This window comes from Chrysochloris asiatica, unplaced genomic scaffold, assembly GCF_000296735.1.
Source record: "Chrysochloris asiatica unplaced genomic scaffold, ChrAsi1.0 scaffold00012, whole genome shotgun sequence".
NCBI classification, from domain to species: Eukaryota; Metazoa; Chordata; class Mammalia; order Afrosoricida; family Chrysochloridae; genus Chrysochloris; species Chrysochloris asiatica.
Genome location: NW_006408530.1, coordinates 12,739,487 through 12,765,886, shown reverse-complemented (window position 1 = coordinate 12,765,886; position 26,400 = coordinate 12,739,487). Strand labels below are relative to the sequence as shown.

Here is a 26,400-nt window from a genome sequence, read left to right as displayed (position 1 = left end):
ACCTTATCATTGAATGCTTAACCATTGAGCATTGAGCCACCAGGACACTTTTTCTACAGTATCGTTGTTAAGTGCATTGAGTCAAGTTCCAACTCATACCTCTCTATGTAGGGTTTCCAAGGAGTAATTGGTATGTTTGGATCACAGGCCTCTTATTTGTGACAGTTGCCTGCCTTTCACAATATAGTGGCGAGCATGATCAAACACTATCCATCTCTGAATCAGTGTTGGAAATATGGTGTCCGTGGTTTGGTATGTATGTTGTCTACCATAGTAAAATTATGATTGAAAGCTAGCTTCCAAAATATGTTCCACCTACCAGCTTTGGAGTCCTGGTGTGGCACTGTAGGATAAGCACTGGATGGCTAAGAAAAGGTTGGCAGTTCAAACATACCAGGTGTTTCTCAGAAACCCTACACAGGGTGTCTATGAGTGGAAACCAACTAGATGGTCCTTAATTACAACAACAATCAGCTTTGCATCTATTGAGAAGGAGCCCTATATTAATTTTTCACATTGAACATTATGTAAAACTCAAAACTCAAATATGCTGTGATGTGAAAATCTTATTATTATATTTTAATGGTACATTGGATTCCATGGATATCCAGCATGCTGAGTTGTTGTTAAATGCTGTAGAGTCGGTTCCGACTCAGGCCGACCTTGCAGTTCAAACCAACCTTGCAGTCCAGTGCATTACCCCACAATCCACACCAGGATCCATGTGGTCAGTTGTTGATTTAAATTACTGATGTCTTATACTTTTTATCTTTATTTTCTCAATAGAAAAGATTCTCTTGCTTTTTTCCTTAGTCTGATAGCAGCAGATTGGCTTTTCTCCTGATATTTGAGTTTGTCACTGCCACATCTACAAATCTAGGAAAGTTGTCATGAATATATTACTTGTCTCACACACTTAAAGAATCCTTGGTTTGATATCTTACTTTGACAGATATGCTACTAGAAGGCTATGGTATGGGTCTTGAGTTACCCAACAGTATTCCATGGTCATCTGGTAGAACATAGTAAGTGGCAGATACTCTTTAATACATCCTTTCTGAAATTTATAATGATTTTTCCCCCCCTTTAAATAACATGTCTCCTGCTTCCCAGTATCTTATATGCATTTGGTTTTACATACAGAGTTTTAGCATTCAAAGTTGTACTTGTTTTTCTGTAGTTTCACAGGTTTTCCTTTATTAGAGATATTCATTACATTATCTCATTAGGGATACCTTTGAAGTACATAGGATGAAAAGCATTGAGAAAAGTTTTCAAATAGGATTTCCACATACAGGAAAGGACTGTTTCTAGAATAAGGAGGGTGGTTTACATGCTTTTAATAGCCTATTTGCTTGACACCTAACTTGTATTTCTATTTCAATGACATACATTTCCAAATGGTGTTCCTTGAAATGCACAAAGGTATTTATTATTTAATATCCATGATGTTGTTGTCGTTACGTTCTCGGTTCAAACTCATAGGGACACAGTCTAGGGTTTTTGAGGAGCAGCTGGTGGGTTTGAACCACTGACCTTGTATTAGCAGTTCAGTGCTTATTCTACAATGCCACACCAGGACTCCATGATGTTGTTGTTATTAAGTGCCATTGAGTCGGTTCCAACCCATAGTGACCCTGTACAGGGTTTCCGAGGCTGTAAATCTTTACGGGAGCAGAAAGCCTCATCTTTCTCCCGCGGAGCGGCTGACCTTGCGGTTCACAGCCCAATTCGTAACCACTACGCTACCAGAGCTCCTTGATACTTCCTATTAAATAGTATATTAATACGATTTGGACATTGTGTGAATAACATATTATTTATCAGCAGTCTTTATACAGTCTTTCGTTAAATCCCTATAAAGGCTTTTAAAATTTTTATGGAAGCCTTCTAGACAAAGGTAGAGAACTGTATCTGCTGGATACAAGAGGCTGACTGTGCCAGGTGTGCATCTAGGCTGGGTGGGGGCTACTCTGGCAGCCAGTTTGGGACTGTGTACATGTTTGGGGTAGACAAGGGCACTCAGGGAGTACACAGGGGACGTAGAGAGGTGGCCACAGGAACAAAGTATGCAGGTGCTGAGAGTGTAGCTGGTGACAGTGGCCCCGGCTTCCACCCTGTTGGTGTGTCCACTTTCTGACCATGTGCAGTCGATGCTTCCCAGAGCTGCAAGCCCATGTGTGTTCCATGCCAGCTGGCATTACCAGCTTCTGTGATAGGCATGGAGGAGATGCAGAGGCACAGAGAAGACCAACAGGTGCTGCCCAGTGCTAGGAGTGGGAGATAAAGGAGGTGCTGCAGGAATTGAGATGCAATGGACCTCCGCTACTTATTCACTCTGGGAGTTTGTTGTTGTTGTTAAGTGCTGTGCTGCCCAGTGCTAGGAGTGGGAGATAAAGGAGGTGCTGCAGGAATTGAGATGCAATGGACCCCCGCTACTTATTCACTCTGGGAGTTTGTTGTTGTTGTTAAGTGCTGTCGAGTTGGTTCCGACTTATAGTGACCCTGTATAGGGTTTCCAAGGAGCTGCTGGTGAGTTTGAACTGCCTACCTTGTGGTTCAAACAGACCTTGTAGTTCATTGCTTATTCTACAGTGCTACATCAGGACTGCTTGAAACCATTAAGTGCTGTCAAGTCTGTTGCAGCTCATAATGACTCTGTATAGGGTTTCTGAAAAGTGGCTGGTGGGTTTGAACCACCAACTTTATGGTTAGCAGTCCATTGCTTATACTATAGTGCCATACCAGGACTCTTACAATCAGTGTTGGTATTGTTAAGTGCCATCGAGTTGATTCTGACTCATAGGGACCCTCTGGAACAAGGTTACTGAGGAGCAACTGGTGTATTTGAACTGTTGACTTAGTGGTTCCCAGTCCATTGCTGATCCTACAGCACCACACCAGGAGTCCTTAAAACCATTAGCGGAAAATAATGATAAAGGAGAGCTGCTTTTCCTTGAAAAACAACAACAAACAGAACACCTTATAGGGCCATGGATTGATAGATGAGATCGGATGTTGCCCAAACAGATGTTAAGCGGCCAATATATGTATATACTTGGATCTATTGCTTGTGATGTGACATTCTTTTTTTATTTCTAAAATTGGTTTCCATAATTGAATACTGCTTTGAGGAAGTGGTTGAAGAGAGTGTGGGCATGTTTTAATAAAGTCTTATAAAGCAGGTGGTACAATGAAGACATTAGATCATTGAAGTTCAGGATGATGAAGGTGTATAGAGTAGAGCTGTTCAAAAGAAATCTGAGGGTGCTTCCAAAAGTTTGTGGAAAAATTCCTTTTTGTCGTCAACTATTAAAAAACTGTTTACTGTGAATTGGGTGAAGGTTTACAGAGTGTTTTACATTCAACAATTCATATAAAATTCTATTCTTTTCATTTTTCCATGAACTTTGTGAAGCCCGTTTGTATAATGCAAGCTGCAATGTAATTTACAAAATATAATTTTAGATTTTCTAGTAGCCACATTAAAAAATCCAGATGAAATTATTTTTAATAAATTTTATTTCATCCAATATATTCAAAAATTATAATTTCAATGTATAATCAATATGCAAATTATTAATAAGATATTTTACATTTTTTTGGGTACTAAGTCTTTGAAATTTGGTATATATTTTATACTAAACATGTCTCAATTTTGCCACATTCCTGGTGTTTGAGAGCCACAGATGGCTGGAGACTAATCTTTTGGACAACTTTGGTCTGGAGCATTTGGTGAAGTGGTTGTGATACCAGGGAACTGAGGAGGGCATGAAAGGAGCAAACAGGAATCTCTAGGGTAGAAAAGAGACTTATAAATGAAAAGGTATGTAGTTTCTGGAAATAGACTGAGAAACTGTTGTGAAAGAGAGCTCCAGTAGATGATGGGGAAACCATCAGGAGGATGAGAACAGCTTAGATTCAAAAGAAAATGAAAATAAGAAATGCCGGGATTCGACAACAGTGAGTATTCTAAAAGAACAAACTAAAGTATCATCCTTTTGAAGAAAACATCTTTCCCAACTAAAGTCTTTTTAGCCTGGTCTAAACAGATCTGTTTTGGAAGAAGTGCCACTAGAGTGCTCCTTGGAGGCCAGGATGGCCAAACTTCGACTCTCATACTTCAGACATATTGTCAGGAGGGAGGGACCAGTTGCTGGAGAAGGATATCATGTTTGGTAATGTGGAGGGTCAGAGAAAAAGAGAAGACCCCCAGCGAGATGGATTAGCAAAGTGGCAGCATCAGTGGGCTCAAGGGTGGCAACAATTGTGAGGTTGTCCCAGGACCAGGCAGTGTTTTGTTCTGTTGTGCATCGGGTCCCTATGAGTCAGTACCGACTCTATGGCACCTTACAACAACAACATGTCAGTATATAGTTTGGAGGAGAGAGGTAGTTTATTCATAAGAGAAATCATTGAGTTCAGCAGATGAAATTGATTGTAGAGTCATAATGTGAGTAGTAGGGAGGTAGGGGAGAATGTTTACGTTAATACAGTAGAGAGGAAGGGTCTGAGGTAAATGATTGATTTTTATGAAGCAAGAACTGGACAAAGTTCATGGTGACGTAAGAGCAAATGAAAGATTATCTAGAATGCCATATCAAAATCTCTTGCTTAGACAGTAAATAACTGGACCTAGTGATAGGGATATTAACCACAGGAGTAAGTGTGGTTAAGAGCTCATATTCTGGAGTCATACAGATTTGGGTCTAGTTTTAGCCTGACCACGTAACTTTGTATTCTTTGGCAAGTTAAAATCATCAAACCTCAGGTTTTTCATCTGTAAAATGGGCAGAAGTTGTTTATACTATATAGGTTTATATGGATTCAGTGTATTATGCATGTAATGACTTTCACCAAGATGACACACCTTCTTGTTATTCCTTTTAGTATGGTCCATCTAAAGAAGGAAAAAGAGTTACCATTATATTATCTTGGAATAAATGTCATACCACATCTTCTAAGATATTACTCTTTAAAGTGGTCTTCAGAGTTAGGTTGGTGAAACCTCTTGATTAGTTGTTGTTAACTTCCGACTGATAGTGACCCTCTCTAGGGTTGTGAGGAGCAGTTGGTGGGTTTGAATTGACAAACTTTCAGTTAGTAGTCTAGTGCTTATCCTACAGTGCCACACCAGGAGTCTTGATTGGTATTTGATGAAAATTCATTTACATGTAATCCCTATTAAGTAAAGCAAGAATGTCTTTCTAAGTCTCATTTTGTGAATGGTGTTGTATATTGAAAATGAGAATGGAATTATGAGTCAGAAATCACAACTCTTCCACATAAAGGCCTGATCACTTCCTCTCTCTAGGATACAGTTGGGATTGGACTAATTAGTATGTCTCACCCTATAGTCTGAGGACCTGTTAGCATCAGAATCACTTTAGGTAATAGGTAATATAGATTCTTGGACTCCACTGTTGACCTTCTGAATCAATCTCTAAAATAGAGTCAAGGAAGTTATATTTATTACTCAGTTGTTGCTGATGTACAGCTAATGATTCACTTGAAGAACCTGGAAAAGATGATTCTAAGAGCTGTTAGAGCTGTTTTGGTTGCAGTGTGAATCTTTTCACTATATTATGAGTCTAGAATAGGAGTTGGGCAGTTGTCATTGTTAAGTGCTGTCTGGTGGTTCTGACTCCTAACAACCCTGTATAAGGTTTTTGAGGGGCAGCTGGTGAGTTTTAACTGCCAAGTTTGTGGTTCACAGTCCAGTGTTGATCCTACAACACCACACCAAGAGTCCAGGAGTTGGGTCAGACTAATGATACCTATTTCTGTTTATACTTGGAATTGTTTTGAGTAACAAATAAGTTGCTATTGTTATTGTGTCTTCTAGTTGGTTCCGACTCATAGTGGCCCGGTATAGGGTTTCAAAGGCTTTAAATTTATGAAGTTGTAGAAAGCCTCATCTTTCTCCTGGCCGAGTTGCTGGCAGGCTCGAACCATGGACCTTATGGTTTGCAGTCTAGTGCTTATCATATGGAGTCACCCAAATAAGATACTAAGTTTGTAAAAATAGGTTTGAGTGAAAAAAAAAATTTAATTTTGAACTCCTGTATATTGGAATGGAGTCCTGGGGGTAGTGCTATAGGATAAGCACTTGAATGCTAACTGCAAGGTCAGCGGCCCACACCCACCAATCACTCCTAAGAAACCCTATGTAGGGTTAGAACTGACATCATACACCACAGCACTAACAGTAGCAACAACGTAGATTGTAATGGAGTCCTGGTGTGTCACCTCAAGTTTGGCAGTTCAAAACTACCATCCGCTCTTCAGAAACCCTATGCAGGGTCACTATGAGTCGGAGCTCTGGTAGTGTAGTGGTTACAAATCAGGCTGCTAACCTCAGTGTCAGCAGTTCGAAACTACCACCCATTCCGTGGGAGAAAGATGAGGCTTTCTGCTCCCGTAAAGATTTATAGCCTCAGAAACCCTGTGTAGGGTCACTGTGAGATGGAACCGACTCCATGGCACATAACAACAACAACATATAACTAAGACAACTAATATAAAATTTAAAATTTAATTTTGCAGGTTTAGATTGTGTTACTATTATGAAAAATATGCAGTTGACTTAGCCTTGTTTGCTGAAAGCCAAGAGGACTTGAAGCACTTGCTGATGTAGGTCAAAGAATACAGTCTTCAATTTGGATTATAACTCAAGGTAAAGAAAACAAAAATCTTCACAACTGGACCAGTAAACAACATTATGATAAATGGAGAAAATATTGATGTTATTAAGGATTTTGTTTTACTTGGGTCCACAGTCAATGCTTATGGAAGCAGCAGTCAGAAAATGAAAGGACAAACTGCATTGGTCAAGTATCCTGTACAAGAGCTGTTTAAAGACCAAGGATGTCATTGAGGGAGGAATAAGGTGCACCTGACCCAAGTCATGGTATTTTCAATTGCCTGATATCCATAGGAAAGCTGGACTATCAGTACGGAAGACCAGGAAAATAACTGATGCATTTGAATCATTCTATTAGTGAAGAATATTGAAAGTACCTTTGATTGTCAGAAGAACAAACCTGTCTTGAAGAAATATAGCCAGAAATCTCCTTAGAAGTGAAGATGGTAAGACTTCATCTCCTTTACTGTGAACATGCAGGACAGAGCAGGCTCTAGGAAAGGACATCATACTTTGTAAAGTGGAAGGTCGTTGAGAAAGAGGAAGACCACCAATACCACAGTGACTACAACAGTGGTCTCAAACGTAACAACAATTGTGAGGATGCCATGGGACCCCTCAGTGTTTCATTCTGTGTGCTGAGGGGTCAATATGAGTTGGAATCAACTCGATGGCACCTAACAAGAACAGTATTATGAATTCCACACCCTACCAATATTTATGACTTTTAATTGCTTCTGTGTGTATTAGGTGCTGTCTAGTCAGTTCCAACTCATAGTGACCCTATGCACAACAGAATGAAACACTGTCCAGTCCTCAACAGTCTTCACAGTTGTTACACTTGTGCTCATTGCTGTTGTCACTGTGCCAGTCCATCTCGTTGGGGTCTTCCTCTTTTTTGCTGACCCTCAACTTTACCAAGCATGATGTCATTCTCCAGGGACTGGTCCCTCCTGACAATATGTCTGAAGTATGAGACATGGAGTCTTGCCATCCTGAATTCTAAGGAGAGTTCTGGCTTTACTATTTCCAGCACAGATTTGCTTGTTCTTCTGGCACTCCATGGTACTTTTAAAATTCTACTTCAACACCATAATTAAGATGCATCAATCCTTCTATGGTTTCTGTATTCATTGTTCAACTTTTTCACATGCATATGAGGCTTTTGAAAATACCATGGTGTGGGACAGAGAACTTTAGTCCTTAAACTGAAATCTTTGCTGTTGAACTCTTTAAAGAGGTCTTGTGCAGCAGATTTGCCTAATGCAATAATACTGTCATTTGATTTCATGACCACTGCTTCCATGAGTGTATCTAAGTAAAATGAACTTGTCGACAGCTTCGATCTTTTCTTCATTTATCATTATGCTACTTATTGGTCCAGTTGTGAGGACTTTTCTTTTCTTTGCACTGAGGTGCAATCCTTACTGAAAGCTGTACTCTTATGTTATCAGTAAGTATTTTATGCCCTTTTTGCTTCCAACAATCAAGGTTGTGCCATATGTACATTGCAGGTTATTAATGAGTCTTCATCTAATCATGATACCATGTTCTTCTTCATATAACCCAGTTTCTTGTATTATTTTCTTAGCATACAGGTTGAATAACTATGGTGAAAGGATACAAACTGGGGACATACCTTTCCTGATTTTAAGCCATTCAGTATCCCCTTGTTAATTGCTTATTATTGTTGATGAGTGTCATGACATTGGTTTCAAATCATAGTGGCCCTGTATAGGGTTTCTGAGGAGCAGCTGGTGGGTTTGTACTGCTAATCTTGTGGTTAGCAGTCCAGTGCTTTTCCTGTAGCCCTGTACCAGGAGTTAGATTGCCCTATTTCTGGATTATCTATACTTTGCTTTCAATACTTTTTTTCCCTCTCTTAATTAACGCCTTCTTCCCTTTAAACAAAACAAAAAAAAACTAACTCAGAACAAAAAGCCACCTTATCACTAAGGTATATTCTGGGGATAAAATAAAATTTCACATATTCTCCATTTTCCGAGGGGGCATTGTGATGAAGCATCGATTTTGGATTAGCTACAGTATTTCATGCTTTAAAACATTCTTATTTAATACTGACAGATGATGTTTTTGTTGTTAAATGCTGTTGAGTCAATTCCGACTTATAGTGACCCTGTATAAGGTTTTTAAGGAGGACTCCATATTACCTACTAATAAATAAGGAGGTGGTATGATTGCTCTGTAATGTCAAGCAGAGACGACTAGTAAACTCTTTAGTTTGAATTCTAACTTTGGCTATCTGACTTAATTTTTATATTTCTTCCGTAAAGTTTTTATCCTATGAATTCAGTTCCATGGCAAAAGTCTACATTTTTCTAGAGGCATTAACCTAATATTTTTCCTTTAAAAAGAGTATTGAAGATGCACTGCAGATTCATTTATCTTTGTGATCTTCTGCTTATTGATCATTCCCGCCTTTCTATTTCTTTACAGGAGAAATTAGAATAGGCCCTGATTGAGGTTCAGAAATATCTTAAGATTGAGTTTCTTTCTATTTTCAGCATCTTGTTTTGAACATTAAACGTCTCATTCTAACAATCTTTCCAGACTGAGGTTTAAAATTTCTCCACCTTTGAAATTCTTATGTTGTTAAGTGCCATAAAGTAGTCGGTTCTGACTCATGATTCTGACTCATAGTGACTCTGTATAGGGTTTCTGGGGAGCGGCTGGGGAGCTTGAACCGCCAGCCTTGTGATTCAAACTGACCATGTTGTCCAGCGCATTAACTGCAATTCTTATGTTGTTCTTATGTGCTGTGGAGTCGGTTCTGATTCATAGCGACCCTGTACCGGATTTCCAAGGCTGTAAATCTATACGGGAGCAGAAAGCCTCATCTTTCTCCTGCGGAACGGCTGGTAGTTTCGAACTGCTGTCCCTGCGGTTCGCAGCCCGATTCGTAACCACTACACTACCAGAGCTCCTGACTATATAATTGTATACTGTTGGCGTACTGTAAGCCAAAGGAGCTTTGGTAGCGTAGTAGTTACAACTTCGGTTGCTAACTTCAAGGCCAACAGTTCAAAACTACCAGCTGTTCCGCGGGAGAAAGATGAGGCCTTCTGCTCCCGTAAAGATTTACAGCCTTGGAAACCTATCCAGGATTGCTATGAGACGGAACTGACTCCATGGCACACTACCACTACCACTGTAAGTCAGGTGTTGCAGTACCTGACTTATAGTACACCAACAGTACACATTTGTTGAATGCTGAAGATGCTCTATATGGAAGGCATAGTGTCCTCTATGATATCATTTAATGTATTATCAGCATAGACTTTATAAAGTGTCCCTGCTAGGGGTGCAGAGGCAGAAGTGTGGACATTTCTCTTCTGAAGGGAAAAAACCCTTTGGCTCCTTTTTGTCTTTGTTTAATAGAAGTTCCTTCCCCATAACATTATAGTAAGCCTACAACTGTTACCCTTCACCCCTTTTTAAGTATTAAAAAGGCTCAGGGAGGTCGAGGTCTGGAACTTTTCTTGGGTTCTCTTAGAAAATAATCTTAAATGTGGTTCCAGGTGCCCTTGAGTTGAATGAGAAATCTGGAGTCTTATGCTTTGCTCTTTTATGTAAATTAAGAAATAGGTAAAGAGAGAAATAAGGATTTTCTCCCTTTCCCTTAATGGGGACTGGCTTGTCTCTTTTATAAAAGGAAATTCTGTCATTCCAAATTTGATTTGCCTTTGGGACTGTAAGACCATGTTGAGAAAAAGGATTGAGAAAGATTTTTCAAATCTTGTCTTATGTAAAAGTAGCTAGACATGTATTTTTTAAATTTTGGAACCATTTATATGGGGGAAATTAGTCATTTATGAATTATTAATATTGAAATACATTTAGGAGGTTACCTTGCTAATTTGTCAATAATTTGTCTAAAAATCCAGTGGCTAAATGTTGACATTTACTCCATTTGTATGTATGTATACATAGTTTAGTGTCACTGTGTACAATACTTGTGGTTTTCATTTATCCGGTACTATTTGTGTTTTTAGATTACTTGTGTTTCTTGAGCTATATGGACAGAATCTTGCAACATTTTGTCAGTGTGATAGTAAGTATGGAGTATAGCAAGCAAGGTAAAAAAAAAAAAAAAAAACTTTTCTGGGAAGAATGCCAAAAACTGTTTATGTTTCCTTTAGAAGTGATTGTTTGGTACTAAGAAGGTACTTAGTTAAAAAAATATATAATACCCATATTGACAAGGCTTTAAATGGTGTATGACCATGCAGAAATTTTATTTGAAAACTTGTTCTGCTTTCTCATATTCCTAGCTTGTCTATCAGAAGTCCTTTGGGACATTTTAGATTTTAGAGCAAGTTTAGGGCAGAGTTACTTTTCTTAAATGCAGCCAAATAGTTGTAAGGTGACTCTACTTCTCTGATGTATATCAAAACCAAACTCCCTACCTTTGAGTTGATTCCTACTCATAGTGACCGTGTAAGATAGAGTAGAACTGCTTCTTAGGGTTTTGGAGGCTGTAAATCTTTAAAGAAGCAGAGTGTCTGTTGGATTTGAACTGCCGACCTTTGGTTAAATGCTTAATCTGCTGTGCTTCAATGTAGAAAAGAAAGGATAGCAGAACATCTCTGAGGGGACTTGACAAAGTTGGTGAGAAAATTCCATTCTCTTTTAATTCCATGTTTTTCACACACTTTTTGAAGTCTTCTTGTATATGTTGTTGTTACTCTTGAGTTGGTTCCAATTCATAACCACCCTGTATAGGGATTTCAAGGAGGGGCTGGTGAATTTAATCCATTGACGTTGTGGTTCAAACCGACCTTATGGTCCAGTGTTTATCGTTGAGCCACCACACCAGGGCAGCATAGAGACAAATTATTAAAATGATAAAAAATTTTTAAAAATTACACAGCACATAAACAGTTATAAATGTGATTTTAAAAAAATACTAGGGATCTTGTTGCTTATAAGATAAAACCGTAGTTGAAAGTATAAAAAAGACTTGGTGATTTTTAAAAATAGGGCTAGTTAAGTGGTCTATAGTTGTTTTATTTAATGTTAGTTAACAGTTTATAGTATTTCTCTTTAGTAGAAGTATATTGCTATTTAGAGCTACTCAAATAAATATTGCTAATATTCTTTAATTCTTATTAAACTGCCAGATAACTACTTTGAGGATAACTTTTGTGATAGTTTTTTGCTTTTAAAGTTTGTTTCTCTTGAAATTGCTGGTTCCTTAAAGGGTGATATTTCAAATTAATTTCACAGCAGCTTAAGTGATTCATCTTTATACTTTTGTATCACAGTATGATTATTTACTGAAAAGACCTGTATTTTCTCAATAATTAAAACAGTCAAATTCTTAGTGTTTAGTAATAAGTTTCCAATGTATAGTTGTCCCTTGATATTTGGTTATTTTCCCCAGTTGCTCTTGTGGTGTGTGGAGATTAACAATGTAAGCACCATGTTTTAAGTGGATACTTCAACAGTCACAGTGCTGTTGTTAAGTGCTGTCGAGTCGGTTCCAACTTACAGTGGCACTGTATAGGGTTTCCAAAGAGCAGCTGGTGGGTTTGAACTGCTGACCTTGTGATTAGCAGTCCAGTGCTTATCCAGCAACGCCAATAGCAATAGAGAAAAAAAATCTGCACATACGTTGCTCCAGTAGGTTCAAGACTGTGTTGTTTAGTGATTAACAGTAATTCATTATATAGGTAATTACAGGTTGGTTGTGTAGTGCACTGCGTGTAGGGGCTGCTAACCTCAAGGTCAGCAATTCAAGTCTACCAGGTGCTCTGCTGGAGAAAGATGAGGCTTTCTGCTTCCATAAAGATTTACAGCCCTGGAAACTATACACAGTGAGTTACAGTCGAGTATATGGCATACAACCACCATCGTGTGTTAGGAATCCTTATGTGGCACTGTAGGATAAACACTGTATTACTAATAATCTCAAGAGTCTTGATGTGGCGCTGTGGGTTAATACACCAGACTCAAAGCCGTTTGAACTGCAAGGTTGGCAGTTCAAGCTCACCAGCTGCTCCTTGGAAACCCTAAACAGGGTAGCTATGGGTCAGAACCAATTCAATGGCACTTAACAACAACAACAACAAACCTCAAGGTTGGTGGTCCATACTCACCATCTATTCCTCAGAAATCCTATCCAATTTGAGTCAGGGTCGACTCAGTGACACCTAACAATAACAACTCCTCGGATTTTGAGATTTTGATTTTGATCTGTAATTCTTAAAAAAAAAAAAAAGTACTTTTGTCGTAACTAAACATTTGCCAATTGAACTTTTTTTTCCCCCTGATCAATTCTGTTATTGATTATGGTCATCATGCTTGTTAGCTCCACCACAGTCTGTTTCCAGAATACTACATTAACAGCGCTAAGACCCCCTCTCTGTCCTTCCCACCCTGGTAATCTTTGGCCTCATTACAATATGTTTCTCTTTGTGACTGGCTTATTTCATTCAGCATGTTTTTAAGTTTCATGCAGGTTATAGCATTTATTATGACTTAATTTATTTTATGACTGAATAATATACCATTTAATTTATATGTGTGTTGTTTGTTGTTGTTGTTAAATGCTGGTGGGTCAGTTCCAACCCATAGTTACCTCATATAGGGTTTCTGAGGAGCAGCTGGTGAGCTTGAACCACCGACCTTATATTCAAACCGACTTTGCAATCCAGCGCATTAACCCGCAGCTCCACACACTAGGAGTCCACACACACACACACACACACACACACACACACACACACACACACACACTGTTGTTAAGAGTTGAGTTGGTTTTATAGGGTTTCTGAGGAATAGAAACTGTGGGTTTGAACCACAGACCTTGTGGTTAACAATTCAATGCTTATCCTACAGTGCCACATATTTTGTTTATCTGTTGGTCTGTTGATTGTCATTTAGATTACCTCCACCTTTTGGCTATTGTGAACAGTGAATTTTGCTTTCCTGCTTTCAATTCTTCTGGGTGTGTGTACCTAGGATTGGGATTGCTGGTCATATGGTTTTCTGTTTAACTTTCTGAGGAATCATTAAAGTTTTCCACTGCATCCATAACATTTTGTATTTCCACAAGCAGTGAGTAAAGATTTCAGTTTATCTATATCCTTGCTAATGCAGACAGTCTTTCAGATATATTGATGGTTCTTTTCCAGGCTACTCAGTTAAGGGGAATATTGAAGTCACACACATTTTTTGGTTTCCCAGTGCATATAAAAGTTAGGTTTATACTATACTGCAATAGCATTATGAAAAAGTTAGAAATATTTTGAGAATTACCAAAATGTGACACAGGCACAGATAACACTTACTGTCAGGAAAATGGTACTGCTAGATTTGCTTGGCAAAGGACTGCCACAAAACTTCAATTTATTAAAAAAAAAATAATAATGCAGTATCTACAAAGCACAACAAATTGAAGTGCAACAGAATGAGGTATGTCTGTACTTGCTTTTTTTTTTTTTTAATTTAAAACCAAAGTCATACTGTCTGTCTCATTGTCCTATGGTGATTTTGATTTGTGTATTGAGTCAAGAGTTGAAGGCAACTTTAATTAAAATTTATGGAACATTGGAGTTCAGTGATAGAACTCTTACCTTGAATGAAGGAGACCCAGGTGTGAGTCACTCCCATCTGTCAAGGGAAGCTTATATGTATTATGTTGCTAAACAGGTTTCAATGGAGTTTCTGAACTAAAACAGACTAGGAAGAAAGGCCTGGAAATCTACCTTTGAAAATCAGCCAATGTAAGCTTTATATATCACCTTGTTCTGATTCACACTAGGTCATAGTGTAGGTGCAGGAATGTGCAGCATTTTGTTCTGTTGTGAATGGGTCGCCATGAGTTGGGGCCAAGTTGACAGCAACTAACATCATTGATTAATGGCACAGATAGGGTCTGTGGCACAGATAGATACAGTTGCTCCTCAGAAACTCTAGATAGGGTCGCTGTGAGTCAGAACCAACTCGATGGCACTTAATTGATTCATGTGCTTGTTAGTACTCTCTTGTTTTAAATTTCTGCCCACTTTTGACTTGTGTACCATTTTAAGAATAGCCCATTAATTCTGATGGGAATATTGGCTTCTAGCTGCAGTCACCATGGCCCTACCCCCAGTTACCTCCAAAGATGAACATCTAAAGTCAAATCAGTTTTGCACAGTCTAGGTAATACTTGTATCTCCTTGTACCTGGTTTGATGTAATTCTGTTTTGATTGAGTGCCACAGAACTGCATAGAACTGTTTTAAGGTTGCTATCTGGAGATTCATACTTTGTAGCTATAGACAAAAACAATTTTCTGTTGTGTCTTGTCTTTGAAGATATCTTACTGGAAATATATATCTTTCATGAAAGTGACTAAATATTAGGAAAATAACAACAAAAAGAAACACAGGATAGATATGCATGCAAGCAAGTATTGTCACTTCAGGTAATACAAAAAGGAGATGAATCAGCCAACCAGCCAACACAAACAAAATCACTTTTATCTCTTCCTTTCTTAAGCTAAGAGAGGAGTTCTGGTGTGGTGCTGTAGGATAAACACTGGACTGCTAAAGGTAGGGTTGGAATTTCAAACTCACCAGTTGCTCCTCAGAAACCCTATACAGATTGCTATGCATCGGAACCAATTTTGACGGTACTTAATAACAATAACAAGTTAAGAGAGACCAAATAAAGGACCCATGTAAAAAGCAAGATATGGATCTCTTTATTCTCATTTGTCAGTCCTTTTGATACCTATAACATATAACGATGGATATGGGCTCATGGTGTGGGGCTGTAGGATAAGCACAGGTTCAAACCCATCAATTGCTCCTGGGAAACTATATAGAGTCGCTATGAATCGGAACCTACTAAATGGCTCTTAACAACAACCATGAATATTAGAAGTCCTTGATGTTATTGGATACTTAAATTGTGTTCCTTCCCTTACCAACACAGTTTTTTCATTGTTTTCAGAATAATCTTAATTAGCGCACGTGGCTGCTAACCGCAAGGTCAGTGGTTCAAGCCCACCAGCTGCTGCTCCTCAGAAACTCTAGATAGGGTCGCTGTGAGTCAGAACCAACTCGATGGCACTTAACAACAGCGGTATATTGTGCCAAGTACTGATGATGTAGAGATGGTATAGGTTTACTCTGGGAGCTCATAAACTAATGGAGAGCCTAGATTATCATCTGCAAATTCTTACTGCATTTATCTCCAACCCTGTTCTTGATGTTGTAAATTATAGTACAAGCTTATAATGAATTCTTTCATAGCAATGTGATCAATATAAAGCAATTATTTTTTTCTAAAAATTATTCTTCAAATAATTAGTTTTTCATATTTTTAGACTCCATTTTATTTTGACTACAAGTATGATGTTTAGAGAAGACATTGAAATGACTGTAATCACTGCTCATTTTGATGCTTATAGAGATTTCCTGATGGATTAAGTAAAGGGGTACAGAGTTTTAACAAATTAGGTATATTTTCTTGGGGAAACAAACTTATAGTTTGTTGTAGAAAAGAGCATTTAAAAGATCACTTAAAAAAGTGGTATTATGTTACGTTTTAGAGATTACAATGTAGAACGGTGGGGGGAAAACTATCCTGGTTTTATATGACTTGGGTATTTGTGGCTTGAGAAAACGTTTCTAGTGCTGTCAAGTTGGTTCTGACCCACAGTGACCCTGTATAGGATTTCTGTAGAGTGACTGATGAGTTTGAACTGCTGACTTTGCAGTCCAGCGCATTCACCCACAGCACCACACCAGGACTCTGGGTGACCCTGGTGGTATTTACAATACCAGTGACATTGCTTCTAGCATCACAGCAAACATACAAGTTACCACAGTATGAAAGACGAGTGCTGGAGTGAAGGGTTAAAGAAATGGAAATGTCTTTAGAAATATGTAGACCTAGATAGTGTGTTGACCACAAAAAAAAAATTCATTTTGATATATATTTTATTGTTGTTTAATGAATGTTTCTGTAGTTTTATGGTAGTACGCTTTATCTTACCCTCCTATTTACTAATCCTAGGGTTTTTTGTCATGAAAATTTCGTCATTTTAGATTAAATCATTCTTTACGATTTTGTTTTTCTTCATCTAAAATTTGTACTATAAGATGTTTTAAAATAAAAGCATCATTTAGTTTGGTCTGTTTTACTTAGCTGATTCTCTTTGGATTCATGGTCTTCTATTAGAGTGGCAGAATCAGTAGCCTGTGAAAAGGAAACAGAATTGAATTTATTGCTTTTGAAACTTTATTAACCCTTCCTTTCTAGAGGACTAAGTTGCCTGGGAAGCTCAAGTTTAAGTATGTTATTCTGTTGTGTGCCTGTTTATAGTATATGGTCAGTGACTTGTAGTCTATTTCAGACAGAGTTAGAATACTGTCCCAGAAGTGAGCCTCAGATTGGTAAGTTTCCCAAACATTTTTTTTCCCCATTGACTGAATACATTGTGAAATTGACATATAGAGTAAGACTGGCCACAGGGTCGGCCAAGAAAGGTGTCATCTTTATCAGAAAAAAACAAAACAAAACAGCTCTTAATTGTTAAAGATACTTGACTTCTGTTCACTTAAAGGAGGGAAAAGTAAAGCGGTCTTTAGTTGGTATAATAACATTTTACATGGTTTTATGATTCATTATGTATTTGTGTTTGAGGGCAAGTAAGATGGGTAGTCTCAGATCAAATGGCATTGTGACATGTAAAAAGACAGTTATAGAAAATTGTTTGCAAACAATGAATAACCATAAAATAAAACTTTTTTTTCCTGTTGAAGACCAGGTAGTGTGAGTTTGGGGGGCAAGGAGGAGTTCTGAGTAAAGATTGTCATGATTTTGTTTTAACTAAGTTGAGTAAAATTGAAAATTATCATATATGTGAGCCTCAGCCTGGGAGGCTTTTTGAAAGAGCTGTGCTTTTGGAGCTGGGCCAATGATAGATAGCAAATGGAGGGGGCATGCAAGGTGTATTTACTTGGGACCATGTTCAATTGCTCCAGAACCGTTTATTGAAAAGGCTACCCTTCCACCATTGAATTGCTTTTGAGACTCCATAAAAAATTAATTAGACCTATCTGAGTGGGTCTATTTCTGGTTCTTTGTTTCTTTGATCCATGTCTGTCTGTCCTCCAGTACCGCATTGTCTTGATTACAGTTATATAGTAAACCTTAATTTAACATCAAGAAGAGAGACTTCTCCCACTTTATGTGGCGCTGTAGGGTAAGCACTTGACTGCAAGGTCAATTTGAATCAAGGTGGTAGTTCAAACCTACCAGCTGCTCCTTGGAAGCCCTCGATATACAAGGTCAAATATACAAGGTCACTATGCATTGGAACTGACTTGATGGCGCTTAACAATATTTTTCTTTTAAATTATTTTGGTCATTCTTAGGCCTTTTCCTTTCTCTGTAAAATTTAAAATGAGCTTTGTCTATCCTTCCATATATATTTGCTGATAATTTTGATATGAATTGAATTAACTCTGCATCGATTTAGGGAGAATTGACATCTTTAATATGGTGAGTCTTCGATGTATGAACACAGTATGTCTCCCTGTTTAGGTCATTTTTCATTTTTTCCATTAGCATTTTGATATAATTATCATACAGATCCTTTACATGTTTGTTGTGTTAGGTTTATATCTAAGTTTCATTTTCTTTGGAGCATTTGTAACTGGTATTGGGTTTTTATTTTTGCTTCCGCTTGTTTATCTCAGTATCTAGAAATGCAGTTGATTTGGGGTATTGGCATTGTGTCCTTACTGAACTCACTTATTAGTAAGTTCTTGGAGTTTAGATTTTTTTATTTTTAGATCCTTGGAGGGTTTGTACATAGATAATCATGTGTCTGTTTTTATTTCTTACTTTCTAATCAGTATGTTCTTAGTTTACTTTTCTTGTCTTATTAAAGATGTCAAAACTTCCAGTACTATATTAAATAAGAGTATTTCCTTGCCTTGTTCCTGATATTAAAGGGAAAATATAAAAATTTCACCATTAAGTATGATGTTAACTGTAGGTTTCATTTGTGGATGCTCTTTATGAGGTTGAGGAACTTCCCCTCTATTCCTAGTATGTTGCTGTTAATAGCAACCGTATATAGGGTTTTGAGGAGCACCCACCTGTTGATGCACTACTGCAATTGCTTTTTAATTATCTTCAGCAAAATTTTACTTGCATGTGATACTGATGATATTGTTTAGTGATTTCTGCATTCTGTTGTGTTACTTTTCTGTGGAATGGACACAAATATGGATGTCTTCCAATAGCTGGCAAGATAGCTGTCTTCCAGATTTCTTGGCGTAGATGAGTGAGTGCCTTTAGTGCTACATCAGTTTGTTGAAAGATTTCAGTTTGCTTTTTGTCAGTGCTTTCAGTGCTGTGTGGACTTCTTCCTTCTATACCACAGATTCTTGATCATATGGTACCTCTTGAAATGATTGAACTTTGACTAATTCTTTTTGGTACAGTGATTGTGTATGCTTTTGATGTTTCCTGTGTCATTCAGTATTTTGTCTATGTTGTTGTTGTTGGGAAGTGCTGTCGAGTTGATTCCAACCCATAGTGACCCTGTATAGGGTTTCTGAGAAGCAGCTGGTGAGCTTGAACTGCCGACCTTGCAGTTCAAATGGCTTTGCAGTAATTAACCCACAGTGCCACACCAGGACTCCTATAGACTCCTTTAATGTTTAAACCCCTGGTTTGAATTTTTGGTTTTTTTTTTAGGCTCAACCCTCACCTTTATTTTTTTATTTATTTTTAAAAAATGTTTTATTGTGAATTATATGATAGTTTACATGAGAGAACTTTAGTTTTACATTCATTCCATCATATATCATCTCATTGCCATGGTTCCAATCCCCTCCCTGCATCATCTTCCGGCCAAAGGGGATATCCTAGAAACCCGTCCTCTACACTTCCCTCCCTTCACCCCAGTCTTCGGCCCACAGTCCCTCTTGCTCTTTGGATCCAAAGTCCCCAGCCGCTTTATCCCTCCATGTCATCGTCTCTGTCTCCATTTCAGGCATCCCTGCTTCTCTGGGTAGGGTCCCGCTCTTGGCTCTTCTCCGTTGGTGGTCCCAGAGACCGGTCCTAGACTGGAGAGATAATCACTCCCTTCCTTGCTACACAACGTCTACTTTTTTTACTTCCAACCCTCATAATCAGTCCTGATAACCATTGTTCACTACAGTATTGCAAGTAACCCATCTGTATTTCATTTCATCAGCTCTACCTAGACAGATTGGATAGTACTCACTGGTGATTCTGCCTTCCTCCATGTCTCCTAGCTCTAGGTTCCCTCTTGAAAGCTTGTAAGCCAGTTACTTCTTGCCTTTGTAGTCCTTCCCTCCCCATTTGGGTATCCAGTGTCCAAGTTGCCCATTTATGTCTACTCTGTGTGTGGAGGGGGTGGGAATGTTTCTTGCTGTAAGGATTTATTGCCTCTTTTGAGTCACTGCATTTGTAGGTATAGGCCAAGTTCATCAGATTGAATCAGCTCGATCATCTTCTTCTCTCCCCCCGCCTTCTTTCTTCTCCTGGTTGAGCTCTGATCATCCAGTCATCCGGTCCCGGTCACGTGGGTACCATCTGCAAGTGTGCACATGCCCTCTCTTCCCATCAGCTGGCAGCTCCATTCTCCACTTGAGTTCTCCGTGGCCACGTCACTGACTCTAGGCCCCTGGTTTGAATTTTGTCTTCAGTTATTTTGGCTTGAGAAATGCAGAACGTGTTCTTATTTTTGGTTTTCTAACTCCAGGTGTTTGCACAGTTCATTATAATAGTTGACCTTGTCTTCTCCTGCTGCCCTTTTAAATTTTCTTTTCAGATTTTTTATTACATCATTTCTGCAAGTTGTTTAGCTCTCTCAAGAGCAAGTTTCAGAGTCTCCTCTGACATCCATTTTGGTCTTTCTTTCCTGTCTTTTTAATAACCTTTTGCTTTCTTCTTGTATGATCTCACCCCACAGCTCTTCTGGTCGTTAGCCATTCGTGTCTAGTGCATCAAATCTGTTTTTGGTCTCTAAATTCAGATGGGATATACTCAGTCATATTTTGTCTCTTGTGGACTTATTTTAATTTTTTTAAGCTTCTGTGTGCACTTGCATCTGAGCAGTTGATGGTCTGTTCCATAGTCAGTCCCTCTCTTTGTTTTGGCTGATGATATTGAACTTCACCACCGTCTCTTCCTACAGATGTATCAGTTTGATTCTTATGCATTCTATCTGAGAGGTCCAGATGGTCTACCCTTTAACCTGTGATTTACTGTCCCTTCCATCCCACCACTGGTAACGATCAAAGAATCTTTTAGTATGGAATCTTTCTTTAAGTTTTTACAATAACCGTCTTATGCAATATTTGTCCTTTTGTGACTGACTAATTTCACTCAGCATAATGTGTTCAAGGTTCATCCATGTTATGCTGTGTTTTGCAGCTTCATTGTTATTCTTCAAGATTGTTGTTGTTAGGTGCCATCACGTCAGTACCCACTCATAGCGACCCTATGAACAATAGAATGAAACACCACCTGGTCCTGATCCAATGGAGGAATCAATTTTTCAAGGTAGCATAGTATTATTCCATTGTATGTATGAACCAAAGCTTGTATATCCATTCTTCAACTGATAAACACTTTAGGCTGTCTCCATCTTTTTGTTGCTGTGAATAGTGCTGCGATAAGCATTGTTGTGCATATGTCTACTCGTGTTCTGGCTCATATTTTTGTGGATATATGCCAAGTAGAAGAATTCTGTATTTCTGGAGTTCTGGTGTGGTGCTGTGAGTTAATGCGCCAGACTGCAAAGCTGTTTGAACTGCAAGGTCGGCTGTTCAAGCTCACGAGCTGCTCCTTGGAAACCCTATACAGGGTCTCTATGGGTTGGAATCGACTCGATGGCACTTAACAACAACAACAAGGTATTTCTGGAGTCCTGTTGGGTGCTGTGGATTAATGTGCTAGATTGCAAAGTCAGTTTGAACGGCAAAGTCAAAATCCAGCTTATGCTCTGATGTAGTTGCTGTAAGTAAAATTTACTTTATTAAGCAACAAGGGAAGGAGTGTTTTAGATGGGAGCACAACTTTTCAAGGAATAGTTTATGGCCAGATATCCTACCAAATTTCAGGTATTGCTGTTTTTTGTTTTCTAATGGTAGAAAAAGAAGCAGTCAGTAAAAGTCATTAATGTATAAGCAGCACTTTGAGTATAAGGACATTATTTAAATTGCGTTTTGTGACTAGACTTTTTGATTGACTCTAGCTTGACAAAGGAGTTTGGATAAATGTGAATTATGGATTTGCAAATGAATTTGGAAATTGTTGCTATCTGCCTAATTTTACAGATACAGAAACCAAAGTAGTGGGAAGTGTGGTAACTTGTTCAAGGTCACAACTTTTGCAAGTTCAAGTCATGGTCTACTAAGTCAGCTGTTCTTACCTAGAAAGTAGTACAGCGCTTGTGGAGTCATGGTGTGGTGCTATAGGATAAGCACCGGACTGCGCACTCGGGTCTCTGAGTCAGAACTGACTTGACAGCACACAACCAAGCAAACCAATAGCATCTGCAGGTGTTTGAAAAACAAGACACCAAACACACACATACCACATATACATGCACATACATACCTAAAGAGGTATGTGTTGCTTAATGGGCAACGCCTGACATCATATACATACATGGTCCCATACTTTTTGTTTTTAAGGGAAAACAGCTCTTCTTTTGTGTATTATTTTCCCCTAAAGGTTTTTAAGGAGCACTGGTGTGGAACTTTGGGGTAATTCATTGAACTGAAAGGTCAGTGGTTCAAATTCACCATTTGCTCCTTGGAAACCTTGTAACAGGGGTCGCTATGAGTCAGAAGTGACTCCACGGCACTTAACAATAACAACAACAAAGGTTTTAAAGACCCCAAACCTAGACTCTGGCAGCATTGGGCAACTGGTGGAATATTGGCATGTGAAGGCAGAGAACATGGCTCTGAGTGTGGACTCTCTGGCTTTGACCAGCAGACAGGCAGTGGTAGGGTTGTTGGCTGTGGGGGCCCAAGCTTCTCCTGCTGCTCAGCCTGGTGGAACAGCAGATGGGATGGCGCATACTCTGCTCCCTCCCTGCTGGCTTCTTCTGGCTCTTCCACCAGCTGGCTTCCCATGGCTTCTGCCCTCTCAGCTGCCGCCACCACCATCACTGCTGCTGCTGCCCATTGCTGCAGCCTCTGCCAACAGCAGCAGCAGTGTTGTAACAATGGCGACTGGAAGCAGATTTCCATAAGGTATTAATATGGTGTTTATACAAGATCCATATCATATAATGTCTATTTTTTAGAGTGTATAATGGGTGTTAAGCGATGTGTGCCTGTATTTTAAATATGTAGTTTCCAGTTACCCATCTCTAGGATTTGCAAGATGAAACTCAGTCATATGGATTTGAGAAAGCATATTTTGATGCACATCATTGGTTAAGAACTACTATATTAAACCTGCATACAAATCTTTTATACTTGTTATTTTTTTTTTTTTTTTAGAAAATAGCAGTGCTATTTGGAGAGTTCCTTTGATAGAATAAATTATGGGTAGAAAGTTTCAAAAATTTTTAATTGGGAAATGCCTTTAAAAATTAATATATATAAATTTTTTGTTCTTTTTTTTAGAACTATATTTTTAAAGTCATGATGTGAGCATAAGAACATAAAACAGTACTTATAATTTGATTTGTTCTTATCATGTTATTTGCTCTTATGTTATTTCTAGTATTTAATTGGAGATGTTAGGAGATAGAAACTGAATAAAGAATCAGCTTGAGGTGGAGTGGGGAGATAGTCATAGTTTTCTCATAGACTACCTTCTTTTCACCTATGTAAAATAGCAATCATTTGATAGTCTAGATCTATAAAATCATCCTAAAATCTTAATTTACCCTTTAAAAAGAATAATAAAAAGGTCATTACAGGCTGGAGGTGACATTCAGCCGGCCGTTGTGGGAAACGGGCTTTCCACCCTAGAACCATGGCTCAGTTTATCCGTAACCTGGTGGAGAAGGTTCCGGTGATGGTAAACACTGCTGTGACTTACTTGAAGCCTCAGTTGGCCACATTTTGGCACTATGCCAAGGTAGAGCTGGTTCCTCCAACCCCCGCTGAGATCCCTACAGCTATTCAGAACCTGAAAAAAATAGTCAATAGTGCTAAAACTGGTCGCTTCAAATAACTCACGGTTACGGAAGCTCTGCTGAATGGTTTGGTGGCCACTGAGGTGTGGATGTGGTTTTATATCGACGAGATCATAGGCAAGCATGGCATCATTGGCTATGATGTTTGAAGACCAATCTTTACCCTCTGATTATATTTGGTTTACTATTTGTTCTTGGACCATATGTGATCAGACTGCTATCTGAATAATATAGATATTTATGAAAAAAACAAAAACAAAAAAAGTTCATTACATTATACAAATGAATTCCGTTCCTAAATCTGTCTTTCTTTTTCTTTTTTTTTTTTTAAGTTTTTTACTGTGAATTGAGTGAAGGTTTACAGGGGAGATTATCAGTTTTATATTCAACAAATCATGCTTCATTTCATTGCAATAATTACAATCCCCTCCATGGACTATCAGTTAACAGTATTTACCTCTATTTCCCTTCCACCTTTTTTTGATGTACACATACAAAAAAAAAAATGTACATTCATTTAAGTGTCCAAAGGGCACATTTTGTAAGCCAGCCTCCTGCCTGCAGGCACACAGCCTTTCTCAGTTCATGGGTCTACTACAGTCCTCAACTGTTCTCTCTCTCTCTCAGTGCCCTTGCCTCTGTCTCCGCCATTTTTCTGGTTAGGTTCTCACACTCCACTCATTCTCTTCCCTTTTGATGGTCCTAGGATCCTCTGTTCATGAAATGAAAAATTAAATACTCTCCCCTTTTTAGTTACACATCTTCTACATTATAGTTGTGACAATCGCAATTATTCCTGATAGCAATTATAATTGAATCTTAAATCCTATCACCATAATCCCCCAACCTCTTTCACCAGATTCATCAGGAAAAGAGGAACACTGTTCAGTGGGGATTCTACCTTATCCCCCTCATTCTGAAACTAAGCAGGCCACTTTGTGCCTTTATAGTCCACCATTTTTGATAGCCAATGCATAAGTTTCCCATCCCTATCAACACAGTATACTGGGGATACAAGCTTGATCCTTGATTTGAAGAATCCTTCCATTCTATTGGAATTTTGAGCAACTGTATCCATAAGCAGAGGTCTAGTTTATCAAATTGTAGCATTTTGTGTTTGCTCCCTGATCAGACTTCTTTATCTGGTCGAGTTCTGGTCAGCTAGCTATCCAAACTAAGTTAAACGGGTACTGTCTGCAAGTTTGGCATCAAGCTCACTAGCTGTTCCTCGGAAACTCTACACAGTGTCGCTAGGGGTCAGAAATGACTGGATGGGATTTAACAAGATTTTTCTATTTCCAACTTTCTGAGGAAGTGTGATACCGCTTTCCAGAGTGGTTGAACCATTTTACAGTCCCACCAGCAATGTAGAAGGGTACCAGTCTCCACACCCTTGCCAGCATTTGTTTTTTCTGTTTGTTTTTTTAACATCACTGTTAATTCTGGTGTGAGATGCTATCTCATTGTTTTGTGTGCAGAGGAGCTCTGGTAGCTTAGTGGTTATGAGTCAGGTTGCTAATCTTAAAATCAGCAATTCAAAACTACCAGTGGTTACAAGTCAGGCAGCTAATCTCAAGATCAGCAGTTCAAAACAACCAGTTGCTCTGGGGTAGAAAGATGAGGCTTTCTGCTCCCTTAAATACTTATAACCTAGGACCCCCTATACAGGGTCACAATGAGTCGGAATCGACTCAGCAGACTTAACAGTAGTCATTAACAATGACAAATGTTCACAGTCATAACAATTGTTAATGACTGTGAACATTTCTTCATTTGGTTGTTGGCTTCCTGAATACCTTCTGTAGTGAAGTGGTTGTTTAAGTCCTGTGCTGATTTTTTAATTGGATTATTTGTCTTTTTCTTGTGGAAGTGTTGTGTTGTTGTTGTTAAGTGCCATCGAGTCGGTTCTGACTAATAGCGACCCTGTATAGAGTTTCCTAGGAGCAGCTGGTGAGCTTGAACTGCTGCCCTTGCAGTTCAAACCGATTTGCAGTCCAGCGCATTAACCCACAGCGCCACACCAGGACTCCACAATTGCTGTTAAGTGCTGTCGAGTCAATTCTGACCCATAGCGACCCCATATAGGGCTTCCAAAGAGCAGCTGGTGAGCTTGAACCACCAACCTTGCAGTTCAAATGGCTTTGCAGTCTGGCACATTAATCCACAGCGCCACTCCAGGACTCCACAGTAGTTTCCTATAAATTTTAGAGAATAGTCCCTTGTCTGATACACCGTTGCAAAAAATTTTATCCCAGTCTGTGGGCTCCCTTTTTACTCTTTTATTGAACTCTATTGATGCACTAAAGTTTGTAATTTTTAGTATGTCCCAGTCATCTATTTTGTCTTCTATTGTTTGTGTGTTTTTTGCAGTGTTTGATAGTCTATGTTTGCCATGTATTAGAGACTTTAAGTTTGTCCCTATTTTATCAGGGATTATTTTTGTAATTCTGGAATTTATGTTTAGGTCTTTAATCCATGTTGAGTCTTTTGTTTGTATATAGTGTTTCCTTCTTTTACAAATCAATTTCGAGTTTTGCCAGCACTATGTGTTGAAGTGAAATAGAAGAATTCTACCAACTTCTTCAGTCTGAAAT

At 38.6% G+C, this 26,400-nt stretch overlaps 1 protein-coding gene and 1 pseudogene across 2 annotated transcripts in view; both read left to right on the top strand.

Moving 5' to 3' along the window:
* The window catches only part of ACVR2A (activin A receptor, type IIA), a 141,758-nt gene that overhangs the window by 53,524 nt on the left and 61,834 nt on the right, over positions 1-26,400 (top strand). The gene's annotated exons all lie outside the window — the stretch shown is intronic.
* Positions 23,644-23,955, top strand: LOC102815023 (annotated as a pseudogene).